We start from the raw sequence: 15,365 nt of genomic DNA on the forward strand, positions 1-15,365 counted from the left end.
GCGCGTTCAGGTGTGGTGGTCACGGCGCTGCTTCACTGCTGCCGCTGGTGGAGGTTTTATTTGTTTCGTTATTTGTAATTGTGTTATGATTGTACAAGCGAGTCTTTGGGTTGCTTTTTGCGTGTTTAGCTGCTTTGACGTCAGTGTTCTGACTCTAGTCATAATGTTTCTGTGTTCTAATTTGGAAAATGTGTGTCGTAAGTCTGTACGACTACTACTACTACTACTACTACTGCTGCTACTACTACGACGACGACAATAATGACTACTGCTGTTATTACTACTTATATTACTACTACTACCATTACTACTGTAGCGGCAGCCTAGGCCACTACTGGGAAAACCAAACATTTCTGTTTGAGTGTTTTCGAGGCAGCATACGTTATAGCTGGTATAACGCCGTATGGTTCCGTTAAAGCCGGCTATGTAGGTTCAGAGATACAACTGATAACCTGGTGGTGACTCCATTCGGAAGGAATTTATTTCTGAGAATATACATGTTTTGGATATAATGAATGAGTATTTACAATGGTTGGTACGCAGTAATATATACAATGTTAATGATATGGTGTTACTATGTACATTAGTGAGTTTGTTATAATGTTGGTTATGATATATGTGTATGTGTTTGGATGTAATGACTTGGTATGATGAAATATGGAAAATGAGGAATGATATGTGTGGATATGAAGGCAGACCGAAGAAAAAGGTTCAGGAAGAGGAGAGGCTTAAGAGAAAACGGAGAGTTGAAGGGTAGGCTAAAGAATTGAAGGTGGAGAGAACGAGAAAGAAAATGGTGTGCGCTAGAGGTCACTACACTACTACTACAACTACCACTGCTAGTACTATTGCTACCACCACGACCACCGATCAAAATTACAATTAGCAAAAAAAAAAAAAAAAAAAAAAAAAGAAATCCAAAAATTACTGTTAATCAGAGCTACTACCATGAAATTTACTAAAAAGCAAAATCAACATACACTATTAACATCTAATTGCCTCTCTTTCCCCCAGGGCCGATGATCCACCGATGTACAACGAACAACCAATCAGGAAGTGCCACGTAACCAGCGCCTGACGTCATAGAGAAGCGAGTCTGTGATTGGACCAGAGTGAGTACACGTGTTTCCTCTTCTATTGGTGCTTGTTGAGAGTGGCTGGAGTGAGGCTGATTAAAAGTATTGACGCTAAGGGGGGGAGAGAGAGAGAGAGAGAGAGAGAGAGAGAGAGAGAGAGAGAGAGAGAGAGAGAGAGAGAGAGAGAGAGAGAGAGAGAGTAATAATAAATAATAATAATAATAATTTTTTTTTATTTCCACTAAAAAGTGGTTATTCTAAACGTCTAATTAGACATGGTAGGTTATACATATAAATATACATGGTGTATTATACATCTAAATATACATGATATAATATACAGAAGGCAATGGTTTAGGTAATACATTCATGCAGAGGTCAACAGCTTCTTTTTAAGAATTGATTTTAATGTGGTCAGATTATGAGTCTTATATTTCATTCGGTAGTTGGTTTCATAATTTATGACCTAATACATGAAAGGCTCTTTCACCTGTGTCGGTGTTGGTTCTCGGGACGTAGAGATTGTTTTGTTGTCTTGTTGTTTAGTCTGTCATATAGTTAACAGTTGGGAGAGAGAGGATGTGATCTGGGTAATCTTTTATTTTCTGCTTAAACACTTTTGTGATGAGGTTAAAGGTGATTAGGTCTTTGATTTTAAGCCATTGTGAATCTTTAAATAATGGCGTGACATGATCGTATTTCCTGGCTTTCCCATCTGCCACTTTTATCGCGAAGTTTTGTAGTTTTTGCACTTTGTTTATTAAAGTTGAGTTTGTTGTCCCCCATATTGTGATGCAGTATTTTATGATGCTTAATACCAAAGTCTGTATAACTATTAAGGGTGTTTCTTTGTTGAAGAGATCTTTGTGTCTGTTAATGAAATTTAAGGTTCCCATTGTTTTCCTTGTCATTTCATTTATGTGTCTGTCGAAGGTCATGTGTGAATCCAGATGTAAGCCAAGGTTTTTAACATGGAAGAGGGGTTGTATAACGCCATCGGCACATCTGATGGTGGTGTTATTAGGTATGTGTGCCAGGAGTTGGCGTGTGCCTAGGAAGATACATTGTGTCTTATTGATGTTTAGTTGATGGCCGTTCTGTAGAAAATAGGTTTTTATTTGTTTCAAAGTGATCTCAGTTTTATTAATTAAAGTATTTATTTCGCTGATATTACCGCTGTGGAGGAACTGTGTGTCGTCAGCGTATTGTACTAGAAGTCAGTTATTGATATAGGTAGATATGTCATTTACATGGATATTGAATAATGTTGGGCCTAGTATTGAACATTGGGGGACTTCAAAGGCTACTGATTTCTTGGATGAGACGATGTTTTTAATGCGGACTGACTGTGACCTGTCATCGAGGTGTCAAAATTAATCTGTTGAAGTTTTCGGAGTAAGATGGTGTGGTTGACACTGTCGAAGGCTTTAGAAAGGTCGTAGAGTGTTAAAAGTGATATTTGTTTGTTATCTATATTATCATAAATTTTATTGGTAATGACTTGCAGCACTGTTTCTGTAGAGAGTTTTGGTCTAAGGCCGTGATGGGTTAGAGAGAGAAGTTTGTTACGTTCCAGGAATGACATTAGTTAATTGGCAACTACCTTTTCTAATATTTTTGAAAAAATTGGAAGTAGAGAGATGGGACGATAATTTCCTATTTCGTCTGGGTTTCCGTTTTTATATAGTGGGGTGACAACAGCGTTTTTCCAGGAGGCAGGAAAAATGCCTGTGACGATTGAGGTATTTATGATGGTTGTGAGGTAGAAGATGATAACTATAAGTGAGTCTTTGATAAACCTTAGGGAAATGTTATCACAACCAAACGATTTAGTATTTTGAAGCTGTTTTACAGTTAAGATGATTGTGTTCTGGTCTACTGGCTGGGGTCTGAAAAGCGCAAGATTAGTGGGGGTAGAGGGCGCGACCGGGATGTTAGGAGCTTCGTTAAGGTGATTACGGTTTTCGACTTTTAATGATTTTTGAGTTGATTCGTATGTGGTTAGGCCGACGTTCGCAAAGAAGTTATTAAAATCTTCAGCTTTTTCACTTATGTTTTCAAGGGGTGGGTGGGTCGTGCTCTGTGTTTTACCTGGAATAATAGTTTTTAATGTGTTCCAAGTTGCAGCTGTGTTATTTTTGCAGAGAGAGAGAGAGAGAGAGAGAGAGAGAGAGAGAGAGAGAGAGGTGGTGGTGACGTGAGGAGTGGTGAGTGGAGTGGTGAGTGAGTGAGAGTGGTGGAGTGCCCCGTGGGAGGGCTACCATGACTATGGTGAGCGCGAGTGAGTGCCCCTCCAACAAACGTCAGAGGTCTTCGCTCTAACATCGAAGACCTCTCACATAACTTTGTCTTGCGTCACAAAGCAGACATTGTGGCAGTGAGCGAATCATGGCTATACAGCACGGTGGAGCCAACGTTTGGGAAAATACCAGGCTACACGCAGTGGGTGAGGAAAGACCGCGACGGAAGAACAGGTGGTGGCGTGGCAGCCTGTTTTAAGAATGGCCTCCAGACCCAGGAGTTGTCACTCAGTCTCCCTCACCAGATGGAAGCGCTATTCTTCCGTATAGTTCAGCGTGATAACAGTGGCCTGCTTCTCTGCGTCCTGTATCGCCCTCCAAGACAGGGATGCTCCTCGTTCGACTTCCTGACGAAGGAAGAGGTGTAAGACAGTTCTCATCGCTGGGGATCTTAACTTCCACCTGGAGCAGCAAGCCTTCGATAATTTAGTGTCAGTGCAAGGACTCGTCAACCACGTCACGATCCCGACCCATGAACGAGGGGGGCTTCTCAATCCAGTATTGTCTGACCTCCCTGAAGCTAACATCAGGTGCCAGCAGCTGGATAAAGTGGGTAGCTCTGACCACCATGCAGTGCTGACTCACATTCAGCTTGACGCGGCGAGAGAAGCGGCTGCACCACGAACCATATGGCTCTGGGAGGAGGCAAACTGTCCAGCTTTTAGGCAAGCCCTCAGCACCACAGACTGGGAGGATCTACTGGTTGAGGATGTGGAAAAGAAAGTCAACGCCCTCACCTCGAAGCTGCTCCCCCTCCAGGCCCAGCTTGTCCCTCATCGCACGTACCTCGCCAAGGCCATTGACCCAAAATGGTTCGGCTATCGCTGCTATATTGCTGCCGAGGCCAAATATGCAGCCTGGCGGAGGTACAAACAACGCCCCTCCCATCAGAACGTCCTTCTACACCGAACAGCGTGCAGGAGGATGGCAGCCACCTCCAAGTGGGCGAAGAAACACTGGGAGGAAGTGATGAGGAGTAAACTCACCGGCCCTGGAGTGGGTAGCAAGACGTGGTGGGCTCTCGTCAAGGAGCGGCAGGGAACGATGAGGCAGGACAGCGTGCCCCCCCCTCACCAGGACAGACGGGTCCACGGCCACGAGCAGTGAGGACAAGGCTGCCATCCTGGCTGAACTATTTGCACGAAAAATGCAAGTAGAAGACCCCTACCGCCCCCCACCCATCCTCCCCCGGGAGTCTGACCACACCATCACGTCGGTCTCGGTCACCGCGGCACAGGTGGAGAAAGTACTCCGGGATGTTGATGCGGGGAAAGCCATAGTCCCTGATAACATCAGCCCCAGCGTGCTAAAGAACTGTGCCAAGGAGCTGTCCGAGCCTCTCGCCAACATCTTTAGTGCCTGCCTCGAGGAGAAGAAGTGGCCAGCCGCCTGGAAGGAAGCTAATGTGGTTCCTGTCCACAAAAAAGACTCCAGGACTGACCCGAACCACTACCGGCCCATCTCCCTGCTGTCCCCCATGGGTAAGGTGTTCGAGAAGATGCTGGCTGCTGTCATCGGGAAACACCTCACCGACAACAACCTTCTCTCTCCTTACCAGTTCGGGTTCAGGGCGGGCCGCTCCACCTCTGATCTCCTTCTCCTCTTCTCACAGGAGTGGCAAGATTCCCTTGATGAAGGCCTGGACACACTCGTGGTGGCGCTAGACATTGCCGGCGCCTTTGATCGAGTGTGGCACTCTGGCCTACTGGCAAAGCTTCGTGCCAAGGGTATAGAGGGAAGTCTGTTGACTCTGCTCGAAGACTACCTCCAAGGTAGGTCGCTTCGGGTAGTCGTTAATGGCCGGACATCGACGCCTGCCCCTATAGGAGGCTCAGTTCCACAGGGCTCAATACTGGGGCCAGTCCTGTAGAACAAAGCTTATGCCGATGACTGCACCATCGCTGTCTCGTACTGCCATCGGGACAGCAGGCCTGCCGTAGCTGCAGTCAACAGGCAGTTGAAGGTTGCTGAGGAGTGGGGAAAGTTGTGGCAGGTCAACTTTGCTTCCAACAAAACTCATGCTATGGTCGTCTCTCGGTCTCCCGCTGCTACACAGGGCGTGGAGGAACAATTACGGTTTGGGGACGTCCAGTTGCCCCTCCAGGATAACATCAAGGTCCTGGGAATCGCCATCGACCGGGAGCTGCGCTACGACCAGTACATCGCGACTGTGGCCCGCCAGACCTCTCAGCGTGTGTCTGCCCTCTGCTGGGTGGCTGGCAGCCTGGACCCCCGAGGAATCCTGACGCTGTACAAGGCACAGATCCGCCCTTGTATGGAATACGGTGCCTTGTCGTGGTTGTCCAGCGCCGTCACCCACACCCGGCGCCTTGACGCGGTGCAGAGACGCGCCCTCTGACTGCTGGGGGATGCGGTGGAGATCCCTGCCAGCATGACATCCCTGGAGCATCGTCGCGACGTAGCAGCACTGGGAGTCTGTCATAAAACTCAGGTGCTGCACACGCCTCATCTCAGCAGGCTGTGCTTGACGCCACACCTCACCCAACGAGCGATGCGACAGGCAGCAGCCGGGAGCCAACGAGTGACGGTGCCTCACTCACACACGTTGCAGCACTAGCGGACGTACAAGGACAAGGCAGCGCGTCTTTGGAACGGCTTCACGGAGGCCACGCCTGATCTGGAACGCATGTCCACACACCAGGCGAAAGTAGCTGCCAACATTTGGAGAGGCACCCTCCCCACGCCGTTCCTGCTCCACACTTGACATAATTGTAAATATTGCAATTAGTGTTTATCATATTTATAATATATCCTGTATACTTTGTAAGTATGTTTTATGTTTTTGTGCAGTTACCCTCACAGGTATCTGTACATTTGAAAAACTTTTAAAATAGCTGTGGGTGCCAACTCACAACTTTAAGTTTTCCATCTCTGTAAATATATGAATACATGTTTAATAAAAAAGAATAAAAGAGGGAGAGAGAGAGAGAGAGAGAGAGAGAGAGAGAGAGAGAGAGAGAGAGAGAGAGAGAGAGAGAGAGAGAGAGAGAGAGAGAGAGAGAGAGAGAGAGAGAGAGAGAGAGAGAGAGAGAGAGAGAGAGAGATTTACATAGATAGATTTACATAGAAAATCAGACCACACAGACCCCATGGTCCAGACTAGGTGGTCTGTCCTTAAACCTAAGTGATTTTATATTAATCAGAAGACTCCAAAACGTTGCATTTCTACTCTAGTTGATATTAAGTTGAAGGAAGTGACGGTCGAGCTTATTTTTGAAGGAGTCAATCGTGTTACACTGGACCACTGATGGTGGGACCTTATTCCATTCTCGCACTACAACGTTGGTGAAGAAAAATTTGGTGCAGTCTGAATTTACTTGTCTACATCTGAGTTTTACGCCATTGTTCCTCGTGCGCAAAGTGTCATCGATCATAAACAATGTTGATCTGTCTATATTCGTGAAACCATTAAGTATTTTAAAACATTCGATCAGTTTTCCTCGGAGGCGACGTTTCTCAAGAGAGAACATGTTAAGGGTAGAAAGCCTTTCTTCGTAGGATTTGTTGCGCAAGGAAGCGATAATTTTCGTTGCTCGGCGCTGAACACCTTCTAATTTAGCAATATCCTTTGCATGGTGGGGATACCAAAACTGTACCGCATATTCCAAGTGGGGTCTGACTAAACTGTTGTAGAGCGGGAGTATTACATCTTTATTCTTAAATAAAAAGTTTCTTTTAATGAAGCCCAACATTCTGTTCGCTTTATTTGCTGCATCAATGCAATGCTGTGAGAATTTGAGGTTTGACGCGATTTTGGCCCCCAAGTCCTTGACGCATTGAACGCTTTTGAGTTTAATGCCGCGCATTTCGTAATCGAGCTTCTTATTCCTCGTTCCAACTTGAAGGACCTGGCACTTGTCTACGTTAAAGGACATCTCCCATCTATCCGACCAAGCTGAAATTTTGTGCAAATCCTCTTGGAGGCTTTGCCTGTCTTCGTCAGTGAGAACCGAGTTACCAATCTTTGTGTCGTCTGCAAATTTACTAATGCGGTTATTGAGTCCAACATCCACGTCGTTGATGTAAATAATGAAGAGCACTGGGCCAAGAACCGTGCCCTGAGGGACGCCACTATTGACCGGCGCCCACTCTGAGTTAAATCCGTCAATCACTACTCTTTGTTGTCTGTTGCTCAACCAATTCGCGATCCATTGGTTTACTTGACCGTCAATACCTATTTGCTTTAATTTGTAAAGTAATTTATGATGCGGGACTTTATCAAACGCTTTCTGGAAATCAAGATAGACTACGTCCAGTGATTTGGTTACGTCATAAAGAGTGAAGAGGTCGTTATAAAAGGTAAATAGATTTGATAGGCAGGATCTTTTGTTTCGGAAGCCATGTTGTGAGTCCCCAATTAATGAGTGGCTTTCAAGGTAACTCACAATTTTGTCTCTAATTATGCCCTCAAGTAGCTTACCTACAACCGAAGTTAGACTAATGGGCCTGTAATTACCTGGTACTTTTTTGTCTCCTTTCTTAAAAATCGGTGTCACGTTAGCCTTTTTCCAATCTGAAGGGACGATGCCTTGTCGCAAGGACATATTGAATACGGTTGTGAGGGAGGAGAGTATTTCGCTCTTTGTTTCTTTCAGCAGAGTTGGATATACTTTATCAGGTCCAGGACTTTTATTTGTTTTAAGTGATTTGAGGGCTTTAAGGACTTCATCGGGTTTTATTTCAAAGTTAGACAATGCATGCTCGGGATTTACATTAGTACTGGTGTTGGTGGTGGTGGTGGGAGGACTGTTATTATTAAACACCGAGGAAAAGTAATTGTTTAATAGGTTTGCAACGTGTTGGCTGTCAGTCACTAGTGCACCGTCGCTGTTTGTTAAAGGTCCAATTCCACTTCTGATCGCCTTTCTGTTGTTTATGTAACTGAAGAAGGATTTCGGATTATTTTTACAGTTGGCTGCAATATTTTCTTCATATCTACGCTTTGCCTGACGCACTAATCTGTTTATTCGTCGCCTGGCATCATTGTAAAGTCTAATATTTTCGGGCGTGCTTTGCTCTTTCTTTAATCTGTAAGACAATTTTCTCTCCTTGACTGAGTGTTTAATTCCGCTATTAAACCAAGGTGGACTTTTATTAGTGTTAATTCGCTTCTCGCACAAGGGGACAAATGTGTCCTGCTGAGTGAGTAAGTGATTTTTAAAGTTTAGCCAGGCGTCCTCTACATTGCCGTCATCTGATAGTTGCATATCTATTAGTTTTCGTCGGATTTCTACGAAGTTGGCTCTTTTGAAATTGGGCAGAGAGAGAGAGAGAGAGAGAGAGAGAGAGAGAGAGAGAGAGAGAGAGAGAGAGAGAGAGAGAGAGAGAGAGAGAGAGAGAGAGAGAGAGAGAGAGAGAGAGAGAGAGAGAGAGAGAGAGAGAGAGAGAGAGAGAGAGAGAGAGAGAGAGAGAGAGAGAGAGAGAGAGAGAGAGAGAGAGAGAGAGAGAGAGAGAGAGAGAGAGAGAGAGAGAGAGTACGAGGTGGATGGCAGGAGGAAAGAAGGTGTTGGGTTTGACAGAACATGAATTTATACATGTGTGTGTGTGTTGTGTGTGAGAGAGAGAGAGAGAGAGAGAGAGAGAGAGAGAGAGAGAGAGAGAGAGAGAGAGAGAGAGAGAGAGAGAGAGAGAGAGAGAGAGAGAGAGAGAGAGAGAGAGAGAGAGAGAGAGAGAGAGAGAGAGAGAGAGAGAGAGAGAGAGGAGAGAGAGAGAGAGAGGAGAGAGAGAGAGAGAGAGACGAGAGAGAGGGAAAATAATGTGAAAGACGGAAAGAAAAAAATGAAGAAGGAAAGGAAACTCATTAAAGGAAACGTGAATGTAAGGAAGAACTGAAACACAACAACAACAACAAAAAAATGCACAGGAATATCACTTAAAAAAAGGACAAAGTGAAAAGTGATAAAAAGGAATGAAAAAAACCCCGCATCGAAGTACAAAGAGACTAAAGCAAATTAGAAAACAACAAGAAAATTGGGATATAGAGCGTGAAAGGATTATGTGAAGGAAAACCACTTCTGAGGTAAGCGAGAAACGGGGATGATAACAAATGGCTCACTTTTTCATACACATAAGAGTTATAACTTGGCGATTCATCAAGTCTACAGAGACGTCTTGAGGAAGCTGTGTGTGGCCCGCGGGTCCCTGGAGGCCCCTGAGGCTGTGGCGACGTGAGAAGGAAGTGTTGGAGAACATCAGGCACGGTGAAAAGGAAGAGAAAAAGTTAGAGGAGTAGGAAGAAGAGGAAGAGAAGAGAAAGAGGAGGCAGTCATGTAGTGAAATCCAATGATAGACTGAAGGTTGCAGAAAATACAAGACGAAAGATGAAGGAAAGGGATCAAGAACAAGAGGACAGGGTGCCTCTGAGACGTTTTCTATCTACACTCTCTGACGTGTGTGGGCGACGCTCGACTTGCTCTTTCCCTCCCCGATGAGACGCCGCCAAGATGACACACGAGGGAGGCGACAGATTGCCGAGAGGAGGGGAGGAACCGCTCACTCGACCGTTAAAGGGCCATCAGGGGCGCCGGAGGGACCCTGCGGTGTATGGATTATCGGGGGACTCACAGCAGAGAGGCAAATCAGCGATTAGGTCCTGAATGCAGAGTTTACGGCCTCGTTAAAACCAGCTAGTGGCCAGAACTTTTTGTCGTTGTGTTTTGTGAGCCCATCGCTGGGCATTGGTTTCAATGCAGACGCTTACTTCCTTCGCACAAGATTAGACCGTTAATGCATAGGTTAGGGAATCATTTACGTCATTCACAGGACAAAGTTTACTTTTGATATATCCTCAAAAATTAGATTTACAGTTGGAAGCACTTGTTACAGTTGTGCGTGGCCTGGCTGCAGTGTTGATCCTCTTTCTTCTATCGATATTTTCATGCTAACTGCTCATCTGAACTTGCTAACTACATGCCTCCACCTCTCCCGCACTCATTGCTTTCGTTGGTAAACTCAGGAACAACCTTCATTCGCCTGTTCATCCTTCTGCACACTATTTAACCTCTTTCAAGCGGGGAGTACAGTACCTCGAGCCATGATGAAGCTTTTTATGTATATATCGATTTGTATGCAAGTGATGAGAGAGAGACAGAGGAAAAGAGAGACAGGGGGAGGGGGAACAAAAATTAGAGTCCCATCAATTTTCTTTCCATTGCAAATGAAGTAATCAACATTTAGGAGCCGCTGGTGTCACTTCACTTCATTAATTATTGCTAATGGAGTACTCGACACCTTGCACTGATGACGTAAAAACTGTATCCATATCAAGTTTTTCTCTCAGCTGTAATTAACCAGTAACTGATTTTTCTTTCTCAGTAATATCTTCTTTTCATTCATTCTGCCTGTACTATTTTGTATTTATTTAGACTTGCGTTTCCAATTCTGCTTTTTCTTCTGTAATCTGTTTCCTACTTTCATTTTTTTAACTCAGATTCCTTTCCCTCTAACTTTTTCCTTCCATTATTTTTTTTTCAAGATTACGATAGAGGGAAACTGTATCTTATTCTAGTTTCAGAAAATTGTCATTCACTTTCCATAATTCTATTCTTTTCGCAGTTTTTAAAAAAACTCGTTGCTGTTCTCCATTCATTCAGTTTCGCAGTCTATGTGCAGACTAGGAGGAGAAAACCGAGGGGGGGGGGGTAGGGGGGGTAAGGAAGCGGGATAGGGGCAGTGGGGCCAGAAATTGAAAAGCACACACTCGGGGCTGGTGGGATTCCGTCAACCCAGTGGCCTCAATTCTGCCCCTTGTTTTCTCTCTTCTTGCAGCAGTTTTCCTTGATCGCTCCTCCTACATATCGGTATGTTCATCTTCTTTGTCTATGATTCTCAGTATAAATCTATGTAGTTTCCTTTCACACACACACACACACACACACACACACTCGGCTCATCGCCAATGCTCTCCGTTCCTATTCACACGGCCAAACATTGCTACTGGCGCGCTTTTTCTCTTCCTCTGTATCGACTAAGTGAAATCAGTCATTCGATTCCCTTGATCTCGTCCGCGGCAGCAGGGGAGCGTTGCCGCGCAAACGCTCTTTTTGCTCCCCTCCTCTGTGTCTCTCTCTCTCTCTCTCTCTCTCTCTCTCTCTCTCACCTCATTACATCACATTTATGGACATTCTACACAACAAACGTGCTCCACCCGTAACACAGCCTTGTGCGGGGAAACAAGAAGGCAACACGAGGGGATGACCGCCTCCCTAAAGGCGGTACATTACTGGCCGTTGTCTTGTTTGACACTAATGTTCTTTTTATGAGGAATGATAGTTTGCTACTTGATATTTATTTCTTCTATTTTGATGATGATGATTTTTCGTAATACAAATTTATAATTTATGCAGTGTTGTTTTCATATTATTTTCTAAAATCAATGTCATAAATGTTTCAAATTAATGTTTTATATTGGTACTCTATACAGGGAAAGCAGAAAACAGTATATACAATATTTTCTATATTAATAAACCAGCGAATGTTGCAGTGTAAAAGACGAATATATATTCACTTCACCTAAAAACGTCAACATCAACGTTTTTTCGAGTATTAGAAAAAATAGCGTTTGCGCGGCAACGCTCCCCTGCTGCCGCGGACGAGATCACGGGAATCGAATGACTGATTTCACTTAGTCGATACAGAGGAAGAGAAAAACCGCGCCAGTAACAATGTTTGGCCGTGCGAATAGGAACGGAGAGCATTGGCGATGAGCCGAGTGTGTGTGTGTGTGTGTGTGTGTGTGTGTGTGTGTGTGTGTGTGTGTGTGTGTGTAGTAATAATAATAATAATAATAATAATAATAATAATAATAATAATAATAATAATAATAATAATAATAATAATAACAATAACAATAATAATAATAATAATAATAATAATAATAATAATAATAATAATAATAATAATAATAATAATAATAATAATAATAATAATAAATGGTTTATGCATTTGTAGGCAGCCATAAGGCTGAAAATACACAAAAATACAATACAATGAGTTTCATGTGATGAGTAATGGGGGAAGTGGGGAAGGGTGATGTGTGTGTGTGTGTGTGTGTGTGTGTGTGTGTGTGTGTGTGTGTGTGTGTGTGTGTGTGTGTGTGTTGGGGCGGAGGGGTCATGTGATCATGGAGGTGTTAATGATCCTCACAAGTGTCGGTATCGCACTAAGCCGATATCTGTCCGTGAGATTTTTGACCGGGACGAGAATATTGTGGTGTCTTGTGGGTCTAGTGGGGGGAGGGAGGGCAGGAGGGAGTAGATCTCTATGACGGGGGTTGTATAGGAGGAACTTGCCGAATTTGGTTAGGTTTGTCTGGTATCGGTCCTGTAGGGTGGGCTTGTTTAGCTGGGTGAGTGCATTCTCGTAGTTAGTGTAAGAACTGCCCAGAATCTGTCTGCAAGCACGCTTTTGCACTCGCTTCAATTGGCGTTGCTGGGTCTTGTTGATGGAGGAAGCCCAAGCAGGAGAGGCGTAGAGGAGTCTGGGGAGGATGAAGGTGGTGTATAGGTCCTTGAGCGTCCTTTGGGTGGCTCCCAGTGCTTTCATGCGGCTCAGCATGAAAAGTTTGTAGGAAGCCGCCCTGATAATGGTGGTGACGTGCTTGCCCCAGCTCAGTTTGTGTTCCAGGGTGACTCCAAATAGTTTGGTGGATTCAACCACCTGCAGCTGGTGAGGGCCAACCTCCGGGGCTGACGGTGGGACGGCAGTGGTGGAGGTGTGAAAATGCATCACCATCGTCTTGTTGGTGTTGATGGTGACGCGGTTATCTTGCGTCCAGCTCTGCAGTCGGTCCAGAATGTGTTGTAGGGGCGTGTAGTCAGGGGCTGTGTTGTTGATGGAGATGCCCACTGTAGAATCATCACGTACTTCCAGCGATGAGGGGCGTCTAACAGTGCATTGTTGATCAGAATAAGGAAACAAAGAGGCCCCATGCGCGTCCCTTGTGGCACACCAGCAGAGAGGGGCTGGAGGGTGGAGGTGCAGCCCTGATGACCCACAGCTTGGTGCCGGTACGTCAGGAAATCCGCTAGCCACGATGTCAGGTGGGAGGGCAGGCCGATGTTTATGGCCTTGGTGATGACAGTGGTGAGGTCAGACAGGTCGAAGGATTTCCGAAAGACAATAAAGGCGAGGGCAGAGGAAATTTTTCTGGTTTCCGGGTTTTTAAGAATGAAATCAAGGAAATTAATGAGGCAATGTGTTGTGGAGGAGGCTCTAACGTTGCCGAACTGCCTCTGATCAATTTTGTAATGAATAGTATCATATGCCCAGCTAAATACAAAGTCTTCACAAAGCAGGCTTGGGATTGGAGTGATGGCAATGGGTCTTAGTGCATTAAGTGAGGTGGGGTTGGTGACTTTGGGGATGGGAGTGACGAATGAGGTTTTCCAATCTGTGGGGCATTTGCTCTGAATGAGGGAGGCATTTATGATGGTGGCAAGGGGGGTAGCAAGTTCATAGGAAAACTCCTGATAAAGCTTTATGGGTAAATCTAGAGGTATGGTAGACTTTTTGAGTTTGAGGGATCTGAGCTTTTCGGCAATTTGAAACTCTTCCACGGCGGGAGGATAGGTAGGCGGTGAGGGAGGCAAGGTCTAGGGGGGGATGGCTTTGACAGATGGAGGAAAAGTGAGAGATATCAGTTCAGCTATCTCAAGGGGGGAGGAGGAGGAGGGGAGAAAAGGGAAAGCCGACGACGGGTTGCCCAGGCCTCACAAATGGCGTATCTTGGAGAACAAATTGCTGGTGTTATTGCCCTCCAGGTGTTGTAGTTCTTGGGGGTAGTTTTCCTTCTTCGCCACTGCAATTTCCCTGATGACTGTGTTGCGAAGGGCCCTGTGTCTTGTTCGGTCCGTGTGGAAGGCGCGGTTCCTTTGCTGCATTAAGGCCTTAATCCAGGAGGTCATCCAGGGCAGGTCGGCTGGGTGGGTGTGGTGGGTCCTGGTGGGGAAGAAGTGGTGGTAGGCCTGAGTAATTGTGGCGAGGTAGTTGTTCCACTTCTCCGTGACGTCACGAACGGTTAGGACCTCGACCCAAGGATAGCCCACCAAACCACTGCCCAAACTGCCTAATCGTGGAGTCAGGTGTCGGGCGGGTGGTCTTCTTAACCGTTTCGCACCTCTGTGAGATGGTGGGAGAGGGCGTCCATAGGACTGAGGCGTGATTGCTTCGGCCCATGGGGGGGAGGGGCTGAAAGGGGGAGTACCAGTCCGTCAGGTCAGTGAGGATAAAGTCCAGCGTGTTCCTTTCGTGCGTGGGAAAATTAAAAAATTGTGTGAGGCACAGGTGGCTCGTAACGTCCGTAATGTCTAATTCGTGGAAGTCCCCACACAACACGAACTTAACACCGGGGTACCTAACACGTGTAGCGTCCACTGTATTGACGAGATGGTTCACTAACGCAGGGCCGGAGGGAGAGCGGGGTGGTGTGTGTGTGTGTGTGTGTGTGTGTGTGTGTGTGTGTGTGTGTGTGTGTTCCGTTTCAAGTCCATTGTTTTTAAAGCATGCTTTTTGCCTAGTTAGGTTTTTCTGTGTGTCTGGTTCTTTTCACACATGAAAAAAAACAATGTTATAGAAAATTTCATATTGGAGCGAAAAGAACAAGGAAAAAAAACGTGAAATATTGTTTTTGACACACGAAAATGAATACAATATTAAATAAAAAACAAAGCAAGACCAAAATATTCAATAATGGACTAGCCTGAACACATATATAAAAAAAGTACTAACATCACCACCACTATCACTACAACCACCATCAAACCATCATCATCATCATCATCATTATCATCATCAGCAGCAGCATCACCTTTTCTTTCCCCGAGTTGGCACCTGTGATCCACGTTTGACACCTTTACCTGGCCTAATTAACGTTCATTGACTCTCTCTCTCTCTCTCTCTCTCTCTCTCTCTCTCTCTCTCTCTCTCTCTCTCTCTCTCTCTCTCTCTCTCTCTCTCTCTCTCTCTCTCT

At 45.3% G+C, this 15,365-nt stretch overlaps 1 protein-coding gene across 1 annotated transcript in view; it reads left to right on the forward strand.

Annotated features, from left to right (window-relative positions):
* Positions 1 to 994: 994 nt before the first annotated feature.
* LOC126997938 (hemicentin-2-like) overlaps positions 995 to 15,365 on the forward strand; it is a 162,905-nt gene continuing 148,534 nt past the window's right edge. Inside the window, exon 1 of the mRNA XM_050859190.1 lies at positions 995 to 1,112. The gene's annotated coding sequence lies outside the window, so the exon portion shown is untranslated. The remainder of the gene's footprint in view (positions 1,113 to 15,365) is intronic.

Source organism: Eriocheir sinensis, chromosome 13 (genome assembly GCF_024679095.1).
Source record: "Eriocheir sinensis breed Jianghai 21 chromosome 13, ASM2467909v1, whole genome shotgun sequence".
In the NCBI taxonomy this organism is placed as follows: Eukaryota; Metazoa; Arthropoda; class Malacostraca; order Decapoda; family Varunidae; genus Eriocheir; species Eriocheir sinensis.